Source organism: Rousettus aegyptiacus, unplaced genomic scaffold (assembly GCF_014176215.1).
Source record: "Rousettus aegyptiacus isolate mRouAeg1 unplaced genomic scaffold, mRouAeg1.p scaffold_m13_p_4, whole genome shotgun sequence".
In the NCBI taxonomy this organism is placed as follows: Eukaryota; Metazoa; Chordata; class Mammalia; order Chiroptera; family Pteropodidae; genus Rousettus; species Rousettus aegyptiacus.
In genome coordinates this window covers 125,958,139-125,982,930 of record NW_023416307.1, presented here as the reverse complement: position 1 = coordinate 125,982,930, position 24,792 = coordinate 125,958,139, and the positions used below count along the sequence as shown (strand labels likewise).

Here is a 24,792-nt window from a genome sequence, read left to right as displayed (position 1 = left end):
ATCTTTCATATTTGAGAGAATTATTTTTGAAATTTTAAAATAAAAAGTTAATTGTTAGGTGTAAAATTTCATTTTATTTGGTCTGTTGAACTCTCTTAGAACTTGGATCCTATTATTCAACATACAGAATTAATCTCAGCTACGACTCCCAGTATGTCACCTGAAAATTTCATAAGTACTTTTTCACTATTAGTTCTAATCACTAGTTTATAAAATTGTCAAAAAAAATACTATACATAAAAGTGTGTAGACTCTGCTAACACATATACACATATGTAGACATATATACATATATATGTAAATAGTGTGTAGAAGACTATACACACAGGTATACATTGGTTTGAAAAAGTAAAAAACATCTCAGAAGAACACATGAGAAACTGATGGCTTTGGTTGCCTGTGGGGAAGATGACTACATGGCTGGAGGAAGAAAGCCTTTGGTATTTTCAATTTTTAAATGTATTATCTACTTTTAAAAAAGAGAGTTAAATTCAAGAATTATCTTTCAATGTGTGACGGCCCTCTAGCTTGACACAGTATCCATTAAGCAACTATTCTATAGACGAGCAAAAAACATACTTAAAACCATGTAATGGCCCTATCATCCATTCTCATATCTCCATCTTATTGCCAAAGAGAGTTCCAGAGATTGAAACTCTATGTAAACGGAAACACAGCAGACTGGAAATATTCATCTTGAACACTAGAGACCAAAGAGATCCATTTCTAGTCTAGCAACTAAGTGATTCCTGAGTCGAGTCCTCTTAAATTCTCAGATTCTGAGATAATTAAATAATAATTATTCTATTTCTCCAACCACATTTGTGTTTCTGGGTATCCATCCCCTGAATCTCCACATAGTTCCTCAATTTGACTAGATTTCGAAAAATCTCTTCAAGGAAAAAGTCTGTGTAGCACAGTTCGAACACACAGTGTTTGGAAAATATGTGTTAAATAGAAAAATGATAACTGACTGTGTGAAATTCAATGAAAATTAAAAGAGATACTTACATAAAATTAAAATGATCATATTTAAAACAAATTATATCGATAAAAATGTGCAGAGAAAGGTATGTAAACAGTTGTTATCTTAGAGAAGGGCAATATGAATCAGGAGAACAGAAGAGGTCTAAAAGGGGACTATTTTTCTCTATTTTCCTTCTCTAATTTTTTTTACAATTAGTATATAGTTACTGAATAACTACGGACATCTCAGAAAGGTGAAAATGTACCTACCTTAAAGCAAATTCCCATTAACTTTATTTCTTAAAACCTGAAAATAGCAGGAGTGTTATCTTTTTCTAAAAGCAATTTTTTCTTCACAAAAGAAAATTAGTCAAAATCTGAATCTTACATACCATATACACAAATGAACATAAACATACATAGACCTTTTAAAAATTAAAAGGTCTTTTCCTAGAAACTCAGTAATTTCCAAAATGTTTAATATCTCTCTAATACAAATTTCCCCTCCCCATGCAGACTGTCATAGGTAAGCATCCTTCACTGCTCTTCTGGATTATTGTAATACCTCCCTCCAGCCCCCTATCACCCTCTCACCTCCCCATCCCCAGTTTCCCTATCAGTGAAGAAAATCCTTCCAAGCCTGACTTCAGATCACAGAAATATATTTTACAATTCTACTCCAAGGATCCTGGGTTACTTGTACTAAGGCAATCAAAAGGGCAGTTGAGCAATTCTCCAAATAATCTATGGCTAGAGTCAATCAAATTAATATTCTTGACAGTAGCCTTTCCTCCAGAGAGGAAGCAGCAAACCATTAATGTCCGCAGGCTAAAGCTCCAAATCATCGGGCAATGTACTGAAGGCTGAATTTAGTTTAAGGTAAAGATGACAGCACGTAACACACAAAAGTATAAGCTACACAAAAGGAGAACCAATATAAGCCGAGAATGGCCTGTATATAGCGAAGCAGGCTTTAAGGTCTAGTAAAGCAGAATGTGAATTCCAGGTCTCCTACTCAAATTGTGTACCGTTGGATAAATAATCCATTTTTAAAAATTCAAGTTTATTCCTATGTAAACTAGAGATAACACCACACTACTTAACAGACTTTTTGAAAGGATTAGGAGATAATGTATATAAAAGGCAGCATTGTGTTTAGTACATTGTAAGCATTCCAAAAACTTGGAATATCATTTTTAATATGCCTAACATTAACATACACAAACACGCATACAACAAATATTCCTTCACATCCAGGGTTAAATTCCTTGCTCAAATTAATACAGTGACTGGTGAGTGGTAAAGCTAAGATCATCCAATTTTGTCTTTTGTTTTGTTCCTGATGCTAAACCCAAAACTACTTCTATAAGGTAAAAACTTCCAGTAGGGGGAAGGTATGCAGGTGGCTTAGTTTTCAATCAAAAATGAATGCAAATAAAGAGACCTGCATCTTACCTACCTATGCATTAACTGCAGTACTAGTATAATACTAGTTAACGTAGAAGACAGAATAAGTATATTTTTTTCAGTTTTAATGATACTTAAACTAAACATTGTAATTAGTGTCCACTTTAATTTTGTCATACCTTATAGGTATCTTTTTAAACTTCAAAATACTTGAATTTCTTTACTTTTTAATTATGTGCATTTATTATATTCACCTTTTGTGGTGAATCTTATTCAAAATTCAAAAGCACAAAAGGATATACAATTAAGTCTCCCTACCACCCAATTCCCTCAGTTAATTCAAGTTCCTCTTCCCAGAAGGAACAACATATACCAGTTATTTGGATTTCATTTCAGAAATATCTCACTTACAAGCAATTAAATATGTATATTCTACTACCTTCTTCTTAAAAAATAGTAATGGTAGAATTCTACACATACTGTGACCTCACTTTTTTTTAACTTTACCCATTTATGTGGTGAAATCATTCCACATCAGTACATAAAAACTCATTCTGTTTTATAGCAACAGAGCATTCAACCATATGGATGTACTACTTTTTAAAAGTTAATCCACTACTAATGAACATTCACGTTGCTTCGAGAATTTTGCTATTATAAACAATAATGCAATAAATAACCTTATACATGCATCATTTTGCACGCGTGAGTATAACTATAGGATAATTTCTGAGTATGTGAATTCATAATTTTGATATTGCTAAACTGCCCTGCCTAGAAGTGGTACCAATATATACTTTCGGGAAAAATATATAAAGATATTTTCCCCAAATCCTACTCAAAAGTATTAAAATATTTTTATTTCTGCCAAGCTGATAGGTAAAAGTTACTTCAGTATCATTTAAAATAATTTATGTTTTTCTTAAAAGTATTTCACTATGTAAATCCACCCCAAAAATGCTTTTTCTTAAGATTGCATTTTAAAGCAAACATTACTGACACATTTTGAAGCAAACATTATTGACCCCATCAATAATTTAGAAGCCTTCAAAAAGGACTGGACTGCTTTTAAAAAATTTCCTTTACTGAAATCAGATCCCAAGATTAGCATAAAACTAAATGTAGTAAAATGCAAAACTTCTCTAACTTATTAAATAACTCATTTTCAAAATGTACTAATATTTCAGTGGCTTTAAGTCTCTATGCCCAGTAATGAAGAATTAATACTTTTAATTTTAAAACTACCCAGGCCTCATCTATAGAAACTATGCTTATAATATAATTCAAAATTAGTGGCTCACTCAAAATAACCATGGGAGTGGGCTTCATTCAGTTAGGCCCTATGTCCTATGCATTTCATTCTATGTATCTGAGTACTATTAATGGTAGATGTAATGTTAAGGCTCATATTCCTTTCTCGTGAATATTTTAAAAAGGGCCAAATGTATAATGTTTCTTTATTCGTTTTTTAAGTTAAAGATGATTAATTAGTCTACTGGCTCATTTATTCAAAAATGGATTTATGGCTTCCTTCCTCTATTTCCAATTCTTTAGGATCAAGCTTAGGAACACGTTTCAATATACTACCAAAACAAATAACCTGAGCAAAGGGGAAAAAATATTTTCAGTTTTCTTATTCTAAACCTCTGTTAAGATGATCTACACAAGCTTTCTAGAACATCTAACTATACTAGGTCACACTTTAAGCACTTTTGTTACATATATACGACAAACCACAAAACCACAGTCTAATTGTAAAGCCAAGGCAAAAGGAAAACCTATTGTCCATTCAAAACAAAGGTATACTACATCAAATAACTAATTCGTTAACTCAACTCTTATCCATAAAACTGTACTATATCCATACAAATTTGTTTAATAGTAGTGAGGGAAAGAAAGTTAATGGTTAAATGACTGGAAAATTGTTTCCTATTTTCAAATACACAAGTAGTAAATGAAAGTGGTGATTATTACACTAAAAAACCTAACACTTTACACTTATATGGTCTCTTTTAACCTTCCTCTGAAAGACTTAAAAAACAAAGAACTGTATGAGATAATCACTGAAAGCCTAAATTCTAGAGCCAGGCAGACCTGAGTTTAAAACCCGACTCTCACTTAAAAGCTGTGTGCACTTGGCATGTTATTTTCTCAAAGCTTCAGTTTACTCATCTCTGAAATGAGAATACCATTAAGACCTTCGTCACAAGTTTGTTATAAGACAAAATGAAATAATATAGAAAGAACACTTAGCATAACCTGACACATAATTAAGCATCTAATGTTAACTATTGTTATAGTCTAATTATATATAGTAAGCCACACAGAGAGTTTTCCTATTATGCCATATTAACAGTCACAGTTTTAAATTTAAAAAGAACATAAAAGAAGCATATAACAATACACAGAATACACAGAATCACTGATTAAAGAATCACTGATTAAAACTAACTGCCTAGGACTCAAGGAGAAGGCAGTGAATTCTTCATAAGTTAAAGATAAAATCATTGTTGCTGGTTAGTATGGCAATATACAGCTCTCTAAGGAAAAAAAAAAAAAAGGTACATGCATACACATACACAAACACACACACCTACAATTACAGTCCTTGTAGGTAGAATGAATACCTAAAATCAGGAGCCTCTCAGTTAGAAGAAATATTAATAATGGAATGGTGGGTAAAGTGGATCAAGATTTAAGACAACTAATGATTTCTAATGAAAAGGTGGTGATATTTCCACGACCATCAAAAGAACAAAAATAAAATAATTCCAGCATGTCTTTTCTTTGGAAGACAATAATTTTGGCAAAAATAGAAGGCAGCAGAAAAATTAGAAAACCAAATATGAGATGAACTGACTCCATAAAAGAAGCCATAGGCAAGAGTCTACAGGAGCTGAGCAGGGCTATTAAGGACAAGACACTGTGGACATCACTCATTCACAGGATCACCAGGAATCACAGCCTACTCAATGGCAGGTAACACAAATACAAGACCTACACTAAAACAATAGTTCAAGAGTAAATAATTTTAAATAACTATATTTTAAGTATTTAATAAAAACTAATTACTGTGTAGCTACATGTAACTTTTTGGAGGTAGTAATTAGTGGCCTGGCTACAAAAACTGAGCATCTCTATTTCAAATAGCAGGTCTTCAGTTTAATTCCTATAAAAATTGTCAATAGGTTAAATTATTAAATGAACATTAAAGAAAAGTTCAAATTGCATTAAAATTAAAATTCTGACAATCTGAAATCTCATTTAAGTCACAAAAGCGCAATCATTTAAGCTAGTAAATTGCAAATTTCTCAAAATGGAGTTTGACCTCTTGTTGACAGTCACCTCAAATTTCTTACAGTGGCTCAGCAGGTAAAGAATTCATGGAATTCAGGTCTTTAAGGTTTAGTAAGCATTGTGGTTAAACCACCTAGTCAACACTAAATTATGTAGGGCAATGCCTGATGATTATCTAACTCCTTTGACTCCTCCCCTCTTTTCTCCACTTCCCGACTGTCATTACTTCTAAATGGTAGAAGGTGACAGATATGAAATTAGTAAATATTATAAATTAGTTATTAGAAATGCAAGGAAAACCTATGGTCAGGAATGTGGGTAAACGGCAGTTTAAATAAAGCTTCTGGATTACCCATGGATTTCTTTTAATCCACATAATCCTCCTCCTGAAGGCACGGATAATCAGGATCACATTTCCCTTGAAGGCAAATGAGCATTTGCCTGGTGGTCTCCCAAATGGCTGGAGCCACAAGAGAGACAAGCTATAGTCGGTCCCTCCAGGTTTTGCACTAAAGGGATTCTGAGTGCAGACCTGGCTCTAACAGTACCAGGATAGGGAACTATCCAGATTAACATGCTTTACCCCTAGGTTAAAGGGTCAATTGATAGTAATCTCAGGTGACCTGCTTTAAATATTCAAGGAAATAAGAAGATATACATTCTTAGTGAAGAAGCAGGGGAAAGGTAGCTAAATCCTGGAGCCAAGACTCAGGGGGAAGAATTGTGAATTTTCTGAGGAAACAATGGAATTTCTAGATTTTTAACTGCGTTAGGCTGGAAGCAAATTAACAGGATAATGGAAATCTACATCTACAATACACTTCAAGCTATACAGGTAACATATACTCCCCTCAATCCCCAGGAGAGCTGAATACCTAAATCAACTCTTAAATACTGGAATAAAATGGATAGACTAGCAGAAAATGACAATGCTAGAGCGAAATCAAGGAGAAAAGATGAGACTTTATAATGTAATCCTTTAATCTCTACCCTGTGATAGCAATGAAGGGGAATTCTGGGTTTACTATAAAGAGATGAGAGGATATGTGATGATGTCTGTTACAATTTTATCACAGACTTGGCCCTCAAATTTGTTAGATGGTTCCTATTATATAACTTGATATGATGGGATTTGCCTCACTTGAGAGGTTCCAATAGTTACAATTTTTTTTAATTTAAAGACTTTATAAACATTCCTCCATCTACAAAGTTAATTACTTCATTGCATGTAAACCCATTATGTTGAAGACTGGAATATATATATATATATATATATATATATATATATATATATATATCTCCAATAATTAGATTGATCTATTATCCACTCATTCCAGTTCTGACACCTTCTAGCTGTGAGAAATTTTCTTTAAAAAACAATTAAGTCCAAGTGTTAAGAACTGGGGGGGGGGGGGGCTAAAAATAGGTAATAACATGGGGGAATTCTTTGGGGTGTTGGAATTGTTCTGTATACTGTTAGCTGTAGTAGTTACAAGAATTTATGCATGGGTTAAAATTCATAGGATTATACATGAAAAAAGTTTTTACTGTGTGAATAATTTTTAATTCATTGTCGCTCCCCTTATAGAAATGTTCTTTATTAAATTCTTTAGTTTTCTAAAAAAAATAAGTCCACTGACTCAAAAAAAGAAAGGTCTAAGTTAGAAATATGCATTCTGCTTTATCAGAGCAACTGGTGGCTAACACACTATACGTACCCAATTATACATCTAGTCCCTGTCATTTTCCCTCAACTACAGGTTTATGACTCAGAATTATTTAACCTGATATAACATAAAGTCTACCATTGAATATATAGGAGAATGACTTAAAAAGGAAGTACACCAGTTCGAAGCCACTTTCTAAAAGGTAAAGCTGGACCCAATGGCTGGAAAATCCAAGACAACGAAGCTTAATTATAAAAAAAAAAAAAAAAAAGTAGAAAGGCCTCTGCAAGAGAGTTTCCTCTCATGCAAAGTGTTCTAGCTGACACAACTACTGGTTCATAGACACTTCTCTAAAAAAACAGCCCATGAAAATCAGAGAATGGAGAGGGGGCAGAGAAAAAAAAAAAAAAACCCAAGTTTCAAAATTTGGGGAGGGAGGTGAAAGGTAAGAGGAATGAGAGAGAAGTAAAGTGATCCCACAAAAGCCTGAAAATCTATGACCTTCTCTCCTATCTTCCTTCTTTTCTTCTACTAAAGGTTCGGTCACTAGAATTCTTCTAGCCTAAGATTTCCTCCTCCAACTTATAGTTTTTCTTTATTTCCACTTTGACAATGGAATTGTACACTTCTAATTTTTCCATACCTTTATTCACATACCTGCTAGATAGTTTTCAGGGCTACAGTCAGTCTTAGGCAGAGGGAAAAAATCCTAAATTATTTGACTCTTTCTACAACATGACAAAACTGTCAAATGAGCAGTTGATAGAAACCAAATGATATGGATCTATCCCCAAGATTTAGTAAACTATGATAACTCTAAATCAAATCAGAGGATACATACATACATACACAGGTGCGTGCACATTCACAGGAAGTGGGGGGAGGCGTGTCTCAGATTTTTTTTTAAATAATGGAACCGAAATAAAACGACCTGCTCTGTAAAAATTCCAACTGCAAGCCTACAGAATTTGGTATGCAATACTAGATCAAACTACCACATTCAAGAACCAATCCCCTCTAGCCAAGACCAAAACTCAATGCTTCAAAAGAACAAAACAAGGCTGGAAAGCTTGTTTAGTTTCTTATTTTCAAAAATACTAGCGATCCAGCACATAATTAACAAAATTCACATTTGTTTTCTTATCAATGGCTTAATTTCTAAACGCTTGTTAGCCTTTTCAGGAGGTACAGGATGTTAATGAAGACTGAGGGAATAAGGATGTCTAATAATAACTCTAGGCCTTCTGATTACTTCCTCATTTGCACAAATCCGGAACCAAAAAAAAGTGTAAAGTGTGTTGAGTATGTTATACTTGGAATCAGAAGATTCTATATTTCATTCACACATTCATTAACATTAGTTAAATGTTCCAGACACCGATCTCCTAGTTACCGAGAATACCCCAGGGAAGACAAAGTCTCTGCCATCAGAGAGCTCATAATATGTTGGAGGAAAAAAACCATCAACAAATGACCAAGAAAAGCAGCAAGATAATCAGCAGATAATGCAGGTAAGGAGTTTGGATTTACTTTTTAGCGGAATGAGAAGCTACTAGAGGAAAGGAAGTAAAGATCACTCTGCTTGCTGTTTCAAAATAGACTGACTATAGGAGAGCAAGAGCAAAGGCAAGATCAGTTAGGAAGCTACTACCCAAGAATAACTGACGTGGTAGCAATAAAAGCAAACTAATATATTCAGGATATACGCTGGAGGTAAAATCGACAGAATTTGTTCAAGGACTGGTCATTTGTGTAGGTGGGGGAGCAGTGTGGCAAAAGGATGAATTGAGAATGGACACCTCAAGCAGGGTAGAGGAGGAAGGTAGAGGGGTGCGCTTATGAAATGGAAACTGCTGGGGAAGGAATAGATTGGGAGATGGAAATGAAGAGCTTCACTTTAAACTTGGTAAGTTTAAGATGCCTATAGACAAAAGAAGATGCCACGCAAGCAAGAAGAAATCTGAAGTTCAGGACTGGAGGAGATAAAAATCTGGGTCAACAACAGCACATTAGACCACGGGGCATGAAAGATAGAATCACCCAGAGAGAGTACAGGTAGAAAAAAGAAGAGGGCCAGGCTTGGGAGCCCTAAGTCATTAGAATGTTTGAATTCGGGAAAAGAAAAAGTCAACAGGACAGAGAGAAAGAGTGAAAGAGAAGGAAAAGTATAATATCCTAGACTATCCTTTATATATGATCCTCTAGTTCACCACCACCCTCCCAATCTGCTGGTGACACACACTCAAATACCATAAATAAAAAAACCGAGGCCCAGAAAGACTGTGGCATCCTGAAAGCCCCAGATATTTGGGACCCACGTCCAACTACAACCAAAATGTGACTTCTGACCCCTAGCCTTTTCACAGTGGCTAACAGTGCTTCTACTGTGGAGTTGACCAGTCTAAAGTTAGACAACAAGGCAGATGGTAATTTAGGAAGAACATAATTAGAGTACAAGGTTCGTTTTTAATTATTTTCTATGTATTTTGTTCACATTCACAAAGCAAGATGGATCAAAAGTCTGAGTGATTGGCTAAGAAAAGCAGGAAATACAGGCGAGAGGTACAAAACTGCGATAAATCAACACCCAGCTCGATTTTCTCTACTTTCAAAAAACAACCTGACAGTGAATGATCCTCATAAGAGTGTGAACCAGGGGGTGTAAAACAAAGTTTTTTGGTTTTGGTCATTTTTGCTTTAGTGAATACACTCCCGTTTTAAAGAGTTTGTGTCACACACATGATTCCTGAAACTAGGTTAAGACCATTATCCCAAACACCCTCTCGTACGCTACAATAGCATGACTTAAACAGTTCTGCTTTTACCATAAAAATCCTACAGAATAGCATAAAAAGCCCCAAATGATTAATGAACTGCTGAGAATTCTGACTCGCTGGAGATGATTTAATTAGGAATCATATTTCCAAACATATATTCAGTGCTTCAAAAATGCTCATCTAATTTAATTATGATGACTTCACCAGACAGTAACACTGCCCACAACGATGTTTACAAAAGCACTTGTCACTCCCTTCAGATGTAGCAATGTAGAAAAAGGAGTCTGTTTCCATATTCTTTGTGTTTATACGCTGTAACAAGTGTGACAGGCTAGCAAAAGCGCTTCAAGTTTATGTGTACTACCATCTTCCATCCCAAGCTAACTCTAAATGTCGCTGGGTTTTATTTCAGCAGTAATTCCCACTCGGTACCTGAGACAGGTATTCCAAGGCAGCGTTAGCCAGAAAGAGACTACAGGAATCCAGAATGAGACTACAGGATTCTATCCAGACCACTGTAAGATAACAGACTCCGATACTAAGCAACTCCAGTAGAGGTTACTGCAATACGAGTAGTTCGGAAACAATGTGCTGCTCCCCAAACGTACACACGCAGCCCGGAATCAGCAACAGCTAACAAGCTGCTGCACCAGGGTTGCTCCCTCACAGCCTACCATTTCCCGGTCACTTGCTGTTTGGTCATGAACATCGTCTTGTCCTATCCTCACAAAAACCCTGTAAAGTACTTATTATTATTCTCATTAACAAATCAGGGCACTTTGGCCCAAGGCCCCAGAGCTGGTCAGTGGCAGCGCTAGGATTTGAAAACACGACCATAACCCCAACAGTCCAGGATCCCCGCCCCTACAACACACTCCTGCGCAAAAAGACACCTGAGGGTCGGGAAGCTCCGGTGGTGTCCGCAGGGAGCAAGACACCGCCTCTCCACAGACGCGCCCTTCAGGAACGCGACCAAAAGCGCCGGCGGCCCGGAGCCTCGGCTGCGTCTCTGCCGCGGGAGGCCGGGGAGCACCGCTCACCTTGGAGAAACCCGGGAGGGCCGCAGTCAAGCGAGGTGCCCCCGCCGAGCTGGCGTCCTCCGAACCCGCAGGAAGCGCGGCGCAGACAACGAAGCCGCCGGCGCCACAGACTGTGGCCAGCAAGAGCGCGCCTCCGGCCCGCGTGGGGGCACCTCAGCGGGCTGCTGCGACCGCGCCGCCTCTGAGCCGCGCGGCATATCCGGGTCCCGCGCCGCCGCACTCACCTGCCCGGCGCCACCGGCTCCCGGCTCCGAGTGCACGGTCAGCAGCCCAGACCACAGCGACGGTGCAGCTGCGGCGTCCCCATCCCGCCTCTCTCAGCCACCTCCCGCCTGCCCCATGCGGCGCTACACCAGCCCGCTGTCCACTGCCATGGCCGGTTCCTCTGCCGCCGCCGCGCCGCCGCCGCCGCCGCCGCACCGACCGACAGAGCACGCGCGCGCCGCCGCCGTGACAGTGTTCGCGCGCGCGCGCGCGCGCGCGCGCACCGCCCCAACCGGCCTCCCAGCAGCCTTCACCCCGCCCCGCGCGCTGCTCGAGCCAATCGCCGACTCCGCGGCGGCTGCCGCAGCCCTACCGGACGGGACAGGACGGGACGGGACGGGACGGGACGGGACGGGACGGGAGGGGCAGAGGGAGAGGCAGCTCTGCAGTCTGCTGCTGCCCACCGCGCAGCACAGCTGTTTCGCGGCAGTTGTGCTCCTCTTTGCTGTTGTGGGGGAACTACAGGATCGGGAATCTTCAGCAAGCCACCTTCAGGAGAGACCCATCACCTGCCTCAACCGTGGCACGCCCTTCCTGAGAGACCCCCTGTGTTTCTGGGCCTCGTTGCTAGCCTTCTCTTCGCAGTTCCTCTCCCTAATTCTGTTATGCGACTTTGAACACAGCCTTCGGTTCCTGTGGCAGTACTTTGCTTTTCCCACTTCCCCTTTGTCACTCTGGTTGTGGGGAGGGGACTCTATCTAGGTCGGCTGCCCCTCACCTGGCCCTTCAATCCTGGCATTGCTAATGGTCCAAAAAAAAAAAAAAAAGTCTAGCGTTCCAAGCCCAAGATTCTTTTTCTGTGTGTTCATTTTTGCTATAACAGCAGCTAACATTTGTCTGCAGAGCCTTATAGTTTACCCAGCCTTTTCGCATACCTTATCTCCTGTTATTCTTTGACCTCAACCAGGAAATTTCATGGCTCTCTTTCTTAGCTGGCACACTCGAATTTCACTTATTTGAAAACCAGAATTTTATCTTATTGTAAAGCTACTATACTGCAAAGTTATTGTAACTTACTCTAATAGTACAGGCAAATAGTTGAGTAGTCTGATAGAATCTAGAAGTAGAATCTAATATAAAGCAAAGGTGGCAAACAAGCCAGTGATAAACGAATAGTTTATTTGATAAATGATCCTGGTTTAATTGACTCTTCATAATAAAAAAAGAGGATCATACTATATTTAAAAATAAATTCCAGAAGAATTAAAGATATAAGATATACGAATTAAAGACTTAGAAGAAATTTTTTAAAGAATAGAAACATAGTGAGGGGACTTTAAGCAAGACAGGAAGGCCAGAATCATTAAAGAAAAAATAAAAACTTTTGTCTCCATAGATATTCTGAAAGTTTTGCATGACATCATAATAAGACAAGTTACAAAAAGTAAAAAACAATAGAACTACACCAAACATATGGCAAACACATTGTATCTCTAACATAAAAGAGTTTACATAAATGGATTTTTTTAAAAGCCAAATAGCTCAGTGTTTCTAAAATGTGGGCAAAGTACAAGCAGGCAATTAATGGAAGACAAAAATCTAAATTAATTAGATGCTTATTTCACCAATAGCATGGAAAAGCAAATTAAAACAATAATCCATTTTTCTCTCATTAGATTGGCAAACATTCACAAGAACCATCAATGATATATGTGGAAATGAGCCCTGGTACATCACTGGTGGAAATGTAAATTTCCAACAACTTTCTAGGAGTAATCTAGGAATATCTATTAAAATTTGAAATATACATACCTGCTCATTGACCAAAAAATACACCAACTCTTCCCTGTAGAAAAACTACAGAAATGACCAGTTGTAAGGATATATACAAGGATGCTGTAGTGGGTTTAATGTCGGTCCTCCAAAAGATATATCTGCCTGAAACCTGTGAACATAGCCTTATGTGGAAATTGAATCCATGCAGATGTAATTAAGGAACATGAAATGAGCTCATCCTAGATTCAGGGTGAGCCATAACTTCAATGACAGGTGTCCTTATAAGAGAACAGCAGAGGGAGATTTGAGATATAGAGACAAAGAGATGAAGAAAATATGAGGAAGGAGGCAGAGATGAGGGTGATGCATGTACAAGCCAAGAATGCCAAGGATTGCTGGCAGCTACCTACCAGAAGCTAGGAGGACATAGAACAGATTCTCCCTCAGAGCCTATGGAAGGAACTAACCTTGCTGCACCTTGATTTCAGACTTCTGGACTTCAGAACTGTGAGCAAATAAATTTCTGGCTTTTTAAACCACTCAGTTTGTGGTAATTTAATAAAGTAGCCAACGGAAACCAATACAGATGCTTATTGTATTGTTTGTAGTGCAAAACAAACATGAAGTGGAAACAACCTGATTGTCCATAGGTAATGGAATCCGTGAATCAATTGTACTGCCTCCATACTATGAAACATTATGCAATGATGAAAATGAGTTAGACTTATTTGTATTGACTCAGAGGGACGTCCATGGTATATTGCTGAAGCGGAAAATGCACTTTTTCAAGTGATAAAGAATGGTATGATCCTGTTAGTACATTGCTGACCATTTATGTATATATTCATGTGAGCATAGAGAAAGGGATAGAAGAATTAACACTAGGCCAATCACACTGGGTGCCTCCGAGGGCTGAAAGAGGAGGGCGTGAGGTGGAAAGGAGTCATCTATTTCTTTATAGATCTTTGAATTATCTTACTTGTTATAACGAGTATATGTATTATCTTATTCTTTAATCTAATAAACACAGTTTTAGAGAGAGAAAAATGTGACTGATTTTAGTTAATGACTAAAATTGTGACTGTAAAGAGAAGATTGAGTTGTTCTCCATGACCCCTATTTCCCCACCACTGAGTTCTGAGCTATACTTTCAATGCATAATTTGGTCTTATTCTCCTATTTTTCTTCTTTCCGAAAACTTCTGAATATTTCCTAGACTTACAGATTTTTTTTTTTTAAGAATTTGAGTGCTTTCTTTTCACTGTATAAGTAATATATTCACATGGTTTGGAATCCAAAATGTACAACCAAACAAAATCTCTCAGCTATAAAGGTCACTTTACAGACAACCAGTGTTGTCAGTTTCTTGAGCATTCTTCCAAAAGTATTGTATGCATATATTAGCAAATGTAGACATATTTTCCTGTTTATTTTATACAAATGGAAGTGTTTGATTTGTACTTTTTTTTCACATAATACATATCAGGCTTTCTTATATCAGTACATATACTTTATGTATTCTTTTTAAACTTTTGTTGGTGTATAGAATACATACCAAAAAACTGCACATGTCACATATTTTCACAAACTAAACACATCCGTGTAACCAGTTCCCAAATCAATAAAGAGAACATGACAAACATTTTAAAACTCACTCGTGACCACTTCCAGTCACAGGAGTTACCACTATTTTTCTCTTGTTTTTGAACTTCAATTAAATAGGTTCATACAGTGTATGCTCGTTTTGTGTTTGGTTTCTTTTGCTCTACATTTCCTCTACATTGTTTTGATATTCATACATTACTGCATGTAACAGTACTTTGTTCATTCATTGCTATATAGTATTTCATTGTATCTGTATTCTATTTTATGCTCGTGTAATATTCCATTGTAAAGATATACTATAATTTATTTATCTTGTCCTTATTGATGGATATTTAGACTAATTCCAATATTTTCATATACAAACAATGCTACAATGAACAACCTTAAATTTATATCATTTTGCAATATGCAAGTGTAACAACAGAATAAATTCTTAGAAGTAGAATTGCTTCAGTCAGTAGGTATAGGTATTTGTAATTTTGCAAGCTATTGCTAAATTACCCTCTATATGAGACATACCCTTTACACCACCAATACAGAGTATTTAAGAGCTTATTTTCTTGGGATTTTAGAATGCAAAGCTCGAAGACTTAGAAATCATATTGTACAGCCCACTCATCTTACACAGAGAGAAATCGAAGCCCTTAAGCATGGAAATTAACTTGCACAAAGCCAGAGAGCAAGTTAATTATCATCCTCAGATTCTGAAGGAGGCTTGGATGCTGGTCTCAAGTATCAGAGAGAGCCAACACAACCTCAAACATCCTGTCCTGCCCACAGCTATTGGCATGCTGCCACTCTCTCCCCTCTTCTTCTCCAACTATCTTCAAAGACCAGCACAAAAGGCCCAGCCACACACACCATGGCCACCAACCATGGAAGGAGACAGAAAAGGAAAGGCAGATGTAGGGCAGAGGGGACGGCAGAAGGATGAGCAGCAGCCACTTGAGGAAAGATAAACTGCAATAGAAAATAAAATTTGAGGAGCAGATTCACGGGGCAGTAATATTGGAGACAGAAGGGGAGGCAAAAAGGCATGGATTTCTGTCTTTTTTCCAGGCAAGAAAAGCATTTTTACAAATGCCTGATTATCAGTAAGATCACTTGCAAATATAAAATGCTGACTTTAAACAGGCTATCTGGGGTAACATTATTTGGTCTCCTCACGTTAGTCTCTTTTATCTACTGCCTCCCCAGAACCAAGATTTATGTCTAATACATAGTAGATGCTTATTACATATTTTTTAATAAATGAATTACATGGCAAGAATCTGAGGCCCAGAGAGGTGAACGGGCTTGCTCAAAGCCACAGAGGCAATGGAAACCCAGGTCATCTAGGCTGCCAGTTGCTCCTCATGACCCAGTGAAATGGCCTCATTAGGTTCCCAAGCACCGCTTATGCCAACATTCCCGGCTGAAGGAGAAATTCTCTAGGAATACTCAGGAACCATTCCTGGGTTGCCGGGACTGATACAGTGTTCATAGGTTTGTGTGAGGAGTCAAAGTGCATTTTTATAGGTACCAGAGAGTAGATTTATCCTGTTTGGTGACATCTTTCCTGCTTGCCTTCCTGAGGTATATCTACTTTGGTGCTGAAGGTCCAGGAGGATTTAGGTTCTGCTTCTTAGATTTTCTTTATCATCCCCACAATCCAAGCTACATCTGCCTTTTTTATCTTAGCCAACCCTTCTCTAAGGCCTCAGACTCAATTTCACTTTTTTATGACTGCTGATCTCTTCCTATTCCACTATGAGACTCTTGTTCTTGTTTTGGCAGAGGCAACAAAGTTATATTCAGAAACCGATTCTGTCTTTGCCAGCAATTTGTTTAGCACAGGTTCATTGTGGGAATTATAATAATTTCACAAGCCAATAGCATACAGGATTATATCTCTTAATAAGCCAAATAAAGAAAAAAACATACTCCAAACAAATGATAGATTTATCACAGGCAAGGGAAAGCAAAAAGAATCAAGTCTAAATTTAGAGGTGTACCATTTATACGAGTTTTGTTTCTTGGGATAGATGGCCTAACAACCTGCAAGATGACTTCCAGCTACTAGTGCAAAATGAAATTTGTTGCTAGAACACATTGCTAGGGGAAAAAGATCCCACTGTTCCCAGACAGGCTATGCTGTTCTGAAGGTTATCACTCCAGGTACCATTATACAGTTAGTTTAGCACCACTGCCAACCAGAGTCACCTTGGCCACAGCAGGAGCAAGTGTTTCAAGATCTCTGGAGAACTGTTTAGGTCAGTAAAGCATCCCTTTACGCAGACCAAAACTCTCAGACAATCTTCAGAAACTCTCAGTATTTATAGTCTAAATGTCCAGTGGCCATAGGTGGATTAAAACAACTTTGCTTAAGTCGTAAACAAATGGATTTGAAATCATCACACCAATACCAACAGACTCCCACCTCTCAATCTGATAATCGCTGTTTTTTCCAGCCTGCCTCTCCAGTGGAATACAAGAAACTTGAGGGCTGGAATGCTTTCTTGCTCCCTTCCATGTCATCAGGTCCCAGCACAAATGTCAGTTGGTTTTAATTGAAGGCTTTCTTTTAAAGAACCAACTTCTCCGCTCTACTCACATTTTTACCCATGTTGTTTTAGGAGAGGGTCCAGTGTCCAGACACACCAATGTACAACCTACAGAGCTGAAGCCTGTAGGAATAGAGAGGGCATTTCTGAGAAGGAGAATGCCAGGCATTGGGACACAAAGGGAACCAGACATTATATTCTACTATAAAGCAAAGTAATAGATATTTAAGGCTGTGGGTAAAATTTTAATAAAACACATATAGACACTCACGCACCTGAGCACACACGCACATACACACATAGAGATTTTAGCTGAATTATGTGTTATTATACAACTTTAAAAAGAATGAGACATTTCTGTATAAACTGGTCTCGAACAATCTCCAAAATATTTTTTCATGAAATAGGTAAGATGCAAAACCATAAAATATGCTACTGTTTGATTGTGCATAGATTATCATCAGAAAGACACAAGAAACTAACAGTGATTCCCTGTAAGAAGGAGAACTAGAAGCTGGGCAACAAGGGTAGAAGGAAGAGTTAATTTTTATGGTTTTTCTTCTTTATGGTATTTGAAATTTTTATCATACTTATACTCATGTAGGAGAGGGGAAAATTTTCCCTCTTTCCCTCATAGTTCTTCTGGCTAATCTAATAATCAAATTGAAATGAAACAGATTAATGGGAGAAAATAACCAAATTTAATTATGTACATAAGAGCCTTCAGTAAGACTCATGAGACCTCAGGATAAATAGGACAGTTGAGGGTTATATGTTATCTTGAGCTAAAGAGAAAGGAGGGTAGTGGTTTGGACTTCAAAGGGAAAGTAGGCAATTCACAGGTAGATGAGGAGGAACAAACATTTGGTGAACAAATTCTTGCCAGGCCACCCAGAAACAATGGGACACAGAGGGGTGTCTAACAAACAGGCCTTGCTAGGTTCCTCCCTGATTGCCACACTTAGTTCATAGTTACTAATGATGATAGTTCCTTTCCTGGAGCAGGTCCTTTATCTAAAGTCTTTTAGACAGTTAGGGGTAAGAAAGGTCAAAGGTTCTTCCTTTTAATTTTGTATCTTAAAAATAAAAAGCTTAAAAAATTTAAATTAAATTTTAAAAAAGTAAAAAGCTTAAAATAATCAATATCCCAATAAAGGCATATTTTGGTGTGTCAGACTCTGCTCCCCCTCTCTAACATGTTACTTATTATATATATATTGTATATATATTTTATATATACAATATAAAAATATGCAATATATATGATAAATGATATATGATATATACTAATGTACTACTGATCACGTATAATATAAAATATATAATATATGTGATATATGATATATATATACTAACATATTATCTGGTATGTAATATAAAATATATATTGTGTATATCATATGGTATATAACATATTAACATATACCTATTATATATAATATAAAAATATATGCCATTATATATATCATATAAAAGGGTTGTAATTTAACAAGAGGTATTGCTGTCATTGAAGAAGAGGCAAAAAGCAAGAGAGGAAGGGGTGGAGCCTAGTGATCAAGCGGGTGTGGCAATGAGGGCACTAGAAGGACAGGAAGTAGGCTCTGGGACCAGGCTTACAAATTGAGAAAGCTACTCACACTGTATTTTAAACCCAATTAATCTTCAATCCTATTAACTTTCAACTCTAGAATGAAGTCATTCATTAAAAAAAATAAATTGAATGTTGAAAAATAATAAATCAGGCACTTTTAAAACCAATTAGCACTCGTATGCAGGGTTAAGTAGATCAAAGATTGTAGCCCTGGTTCCCTAGGGTTTTGGGTGTGACTCTCTGCCTTGTGGAATGTAAGCTATTTAACAATAAAGGCGCTGCCCTGTTTGTTGTTAAGGACAAGCCACCCGAGACTCTAACCATTTTTTATAAATATAGAAGATAATGTAATGCAATTAAATTAATTTTTAAATAATCTGCTACCTTGAACAGCTTGAATCAAGAATTTTTTAGCTCATTAAGAAGCCATCAGAGGCAGAAATGTCTCACACTCAAAATGCCAGTGGCCTGTTTGCAGTTTCACCCTAATTCACCTATGACTGGACTTTTATTGGAAGCCTATATTCAGCTTCTTGGACAGCTCACAAGCCCTCAGATTTGCAAAACAAAGCCCTTACTTCAAAGAGAATTTTTTAGCTGAAAAAATGACTCCATCACATCTTTTTCATTAAGCAAACACAAATTGAAGAGTTGACTTTCTTTAACTTCTACATCTTAAGCAAGGCTTTATTTCAAAATGTAGGTAGATAAGACAGTTTGGTTTCTTGCACTAACTTTTGGTACTTAAATCAAGCGGAGGTCAGAAGTCTAGAGCAGTCTTGAAATACCTATGCAAACGAAAAGGTACACAATGGGTCTCAACAACAAAAACCTGAATTACTCAATCTAAAGGGTTGAGACCTGAGAGAATGCAAAATGACTTTCCTAGTCCTCAATTCTTCAGACTGGTCAAGGGGCCAATAAATGTTCCTTTTACAAGATCAAAATTTATACTGTCAGAGGGGTCAAGGATGTTCCATCTAGACTAAACTTTCAGAACGAACTTGGCAAGTATTTGTCGAGTATCTCCTTAATACCTACTAAGAGGAATTCATGTAAGGCAGTGTTTTCCAAATTTCAATAATAGGCAGACTCCTTGGAGGGTATAAAAATGTTTCCAGACTGTTGAGAATATTCACTTCTTCATTCATTCAGCAACGGTCCCAACTATTGGGATAAATGGTGGTGATATAGGAGTGAACAAAACTACATGATTCCTACAGCATATGCTGCAGAGGAAGAAAGAGTCATTAATGAAGTCGTCACATGATTAACTGAAAATTACAGCTAAATTACCATAAGATGGGGGTGCCTGATTCTGTAAAAGTAAATAATAATTGAGGAATTAACTGAGAGGGGAATGCAAACATTTCCCTAAGGAAGGGAAAACTTGCTTCAGTATGAAAGAAGATTAGAGAAGGCAAAGAGTGGGGCCAAAAATCTTCCCAATCAAAACAGTCAATGCAAGAGTCCTGTGGCAGAAGGGAACATGGCCATTTGTATCTGAATTCGTTCATTTAATCTTCCTAATAGCTAAATTAATTAAGTCTATTATGACATGTATTTTCAAGATGAGGAAACTTAGGCTCAGTCATATCTCCTACCAGATTGTAAACTCCTTGGGGACAGGGTATGGATACAGTGTTTATTTTTATACCTTCCACAGTTGACACAGGGGCTTGTCCTGAGTAAGTCTTAAGCAAATATGTATTAGTTCCTTTCACCTGAATCCAAATAGCCAGCAAGTACTGAAACAGGAACTCAAACACCATCTGTTCAGGACAATAGCCCCTGTGCTTCCCACACCATGATAACCTCTGTCCTCCAGCCTCCCTGAGTTCTATTCTTCCAGGGTTTTAATTAATTCAACTGTTTTCTATGAATATGCAATTTATGGCCTGACTTTATATGGCAGGAAATTTTTTTTTTTAAATTTGTATTTAATTTTGTAAATCGTTGTCATCTGTTATTTGCAACAACAACAACAACAACAACAAAAAGTAGAGAAAACACACCTGACTGTACATATTATTAAATGGCCTTGAGGATGTAACACGAGCCAACCAAAGCACAGAAATCCAGAGTTCACCCTGCAACAGCATCCTGAAATTGTGTCTCCACTTCCACTCTGATTCTTTGAATGAGCTTCCCAGGTGTTATTTCCCAGTGATGACATGACTCAATATCTGGAGCCCTGGGTTGCTCTGAGCAGTAAGGATACTATCTTAACACGCTTTTTGACCCAACCACTATTAAAAGCATTTTACAATGCAACCCAGTACATATGTGTATTTTTTTTAAATTTCATATTAGTTTCAGGTATACAGCACAATGAATGTGTGTGTATTTTTATATTATATGTTGAAATAAAAATATGGTGGAATATAACACCCTTATTATGTGTGATGAATTCTGATGTTTTCTAGTCCATTTGTATTTTCTACTCTATTCTATTTCTTGTTTTAAGAATTGTAGTTGCAATCCACCAAGTTAATTTCACCACGCAGGGACTCTTGCAATTTGAAAAACTCTGACCCAATGCATATGCAAAAGTTGCTGCTCCTTGAGTACAGGAACACATAGAGCTTATTTACCTGTATCCTTAGCATTTATTGCCCCCCTCATTCCCCTACGCCGAATAAATAAATAAATAATACAAGGAAGAGGCATGAGAACTACACAAATTGACTAGATATTAAACCAGAGCCTATTACATGTTTCTAGACACTGGAATCTGCTGATCACCATATGGCCAGACCATGGGAAACCTACCAGAAGATTCCTGCTGAGATTACTAACAACTACTTGCCCATGCTGTTAACACTGAAAACTCATATCCTAAAAGAAAAAACGGATATAAAACCCAATTATTTGAACACTCAGGGTCTCTTTCTCTGGCTTTGAGAGAAGAACACATCTCTGTCTGTGGAGCATTATTCCTTCTCTAATAAACTTTCCTTTAGTTTCTAACTCTGACTCATGCTTGAATTCTTTCCTATGCACAGTCAAAGACCCTCCCTCAGTGTAGGACTTGAGTCCCCAAGGGGGGAGGATTCACCTCATCTTTCATTACTACTGTGTACAAGTGAATTGGGAAATAGGAATGTAACTATGGCCAAAACTAAGAGCCAAAGCTGTGGGGCTTACAGCCTATTGAAGGAGACAGACTTTCAACCAATATTAAATTTAAAATAATTGTTTAAAAATTAAGAAATTGCTGTGAGAATGTTAGTCAGATAGATACAACTTAACGTATGGGGTCAGGGGAGGCATCTCTCAAAGTAGGTGACATTTCAGCTGAGATCAAAAGTCCAGGTAGGAGTTAGCCACATAAGATTTGAAAGGCGAGGGAGTGGGGAGGGCATTCCAGGAAGAAGAAAGAGCATACATGTCAATGAACAGAGGCAAGAAGGAGTTGGGCACATGTAGAATACCTCACCAAAAAGACATGGACCTTTGTTGTTTCTACCCCTACTTTTCCTTTGGAAGCTCCAATCCTACTCTACATGAGCCTGGTTGGTACGCTTATGTGGACACTCTACCCCTATCCCACAGGTATGAATGGGGCACCCAGGATGGCCAATCAGAGGTCTCCATTTCTCTGGCTTCAGTGATGAATGTGATTGTTTCAGGGAGGAGCAGTTGACCTTAACTGGACCAGTCGAAGTCATCTTTATAATTGGTATATGGAAAGAATCTCTTTCTCTGGGACTGCAGATGTAATAGCAAGTGAAGCTAGAGCTCTCTTTCATTGTGTGAAGAGAGCAGGTCAGAAAATTGAGTTGAAAAACAGAGAAAAAGAGAGCCATCAGCAGGAGCAAGAGAGGGAGAAAGAACATCATTTGAAACTCTGGGTCCCTGACATGCTTGAGGCCAGCAGATCAGCAACACTTCACAAGCGTTTAAGCTAATAACTCCATTCTTTGCTAGTGCTGGTTTTAGTTGATTCTCCGTTATTTATAATGACTACAAGTGAAAGAAAGAGTAAAAAGTCAATTAATTTATTTTAAAAAATAAGAACAGAAATATATGTGTGCGGGTCACAGACACACTTCTTCCATGAATCAGAAATTTGTCTGGAATGTGCCAAGTGTCAAGCATTCCAGACTTATGAGATTGGTCATTTTTTTATTTATTTCTTTTCTTTTTCATTCTATTCTATTCTTTTCCTCTCCTTTCTTCTCTTTGTCTCAAATCATTATATCAACTGTGTGGGGAAAGGTTAGAGGAGTTTATAGAGAAAGCAGGGAAGCTATGATATATTTTTAGCTAGAAAAATATCTAGTTAGAGTGGCTTAGCCCAGGATGTGGTGATGATACTGGAGATGAAGAGAAGTAAATTTAAGAATGATTTTGTAGAAGTGCTAGGACTTGGTCATGGATTGAATATAGGAGTCTGAACTGTTAAGATGAATGAATCAAATGGAGAATTTAATCCACGCTGAGTCTGGTAGTCACAGAGTAGTTGGTATGTCCTAGATCCTGTGACAGGAGCAAGGACAGCAGAGACAAGACAATGTCTGCCTTCAAGGTGCTTAGAGCAGAAGAGGTCCTAACATTCAGAAAAGAAACAAATAAACAAACAAACAAAACCCAAGAACCCCAGAAATAGAGAAGGGCTCACCTGGAGTTGAAAATGAACATTGTAGTCCTAGACACGGGGTAGGGGAAGTGGCACGGGGTGGGGGGAAGGGGGTGCGGGCCTGGGCCTTGCCTTTGTAAAACAGAACCTGTGTTAATTGTAGTAATTCAGTGGTAATTCAGACCCTGGTTGCTGTGGTCAGGCGAAGAATTTGGGATGAGGCAGGCACTGGATGAGGGGAGGGAGAAGAGATGGGGGCAAAATGTATGTAGGATGGGAGCCCACGCTGAACTTCATTGTCATAACCAGCCAAATGGGATTTGGAGAAACAATGTTTATTAGAGTAGTTGTTACATAGTGATAGAATGGTAGCCTCCAAGTGCAGTACCAAGCCAGCTATCTCAGAGGCCACAGAAAGTCTCTCAAACCAGGTTAAAATGTTCAAATCACATACTTTATTAAACCAAGGAAAAACACATAGGGGAAAGCAAGGGAAATGATGGGATCGGATGATACTTTTAGGGTAGGATGAAAAAAAAAGCATGAATCTGAGGAGGGCATTATATTTATATCATGTCTGTTGGCCACATCAGCCTTCCCTGCTAATGGTGCAGTTAACAAGGACCACAGTTGAGGTCTGAGCAAAGCCCTCCCACAGATGGAAGTCTTCCTGGATCAATGGCACACACTAATGGCAAAGAAATATACAGCCCCTTATTCCTGGTCATCAGGGTAGCTCACCAATTAGCCAGCTGAGCAGCTATGGGTTTTATTTATATATTTTAAAGAAAGGATGGGGCCAGAATGATTGTCATTCTCCACATCAAGATTTCATGCATGAATATTTAGTATCTCATGTATATTTAGAATATCATGAATATTTAGAGATACAGTGCTTCATGTATATTCAGTACTTCAAGAACATTAGGCATTTCTTGGTCCCTCCTTCCTTTCTTTGTTTAATATACACATCTTGTACTTATCTTTACTTAACAAATTTCTAAAAGGTTTTGTTTAAATTCTATAAACTATAAACTTATTCATTTTCTAAAATAGAAATGAATAGTCTACAAAGCAAATGAACATTACAGTAGGACTTCCAGGTATCTAAGAGAAACCTTTGCGAGTAAGTAATGAAAGACGCCCTGGGGAGGGCACTTTAAAGACTAAAAAGGGGGAGGGACTTTTTTCTCTTGGGAGGCAAGAACTGAACCCAGGACAGGAAGAGGGGCAGCCAGAACCTTGTAAAGGTTGCTCAGGGGCCTGTGCCAGAAGTGTGATACGGGAGCAGCTACGACAAGCAGATGCGGCCTAGAGTTTAACCCAGGCAGGGGTGC

At 37.9% G+C, this 24,792-nt stretch overlaps 1 protein-coding gene across 3 annotated transcripts in view; it reads right to left on the bottom strand.

Moving 5' to 3' along the window:
* Positions 1 to 11,551, bottom strand: part of PIK3CB (phosphatidylinositol-4,5-bisphosphate 3-kinase catalytic subunit beta) — a 167,081-nt gene extending 155,530 nt beyond the window's left edge. Inside the window, exon 1 of one of the 3 annotated variants that reach the window (XM_016151202.2) lies at positions 11,379 to 11,551. The gene's annotated coding sequence lies outside the window, so the exon portion shown is untranslated. Of the gene's footprint in view, positions 1 to 11,154; positions 11,287 to 11,378 lie in introns of those variants that run through there. The other 2 variants (XM_016151204.2, XM_016151203.2) reach the window with 2 other exon arrangements.
* Between the last annotated feature and the right edge of the window lie 13,241 nt (positions 11,552 to 24,792).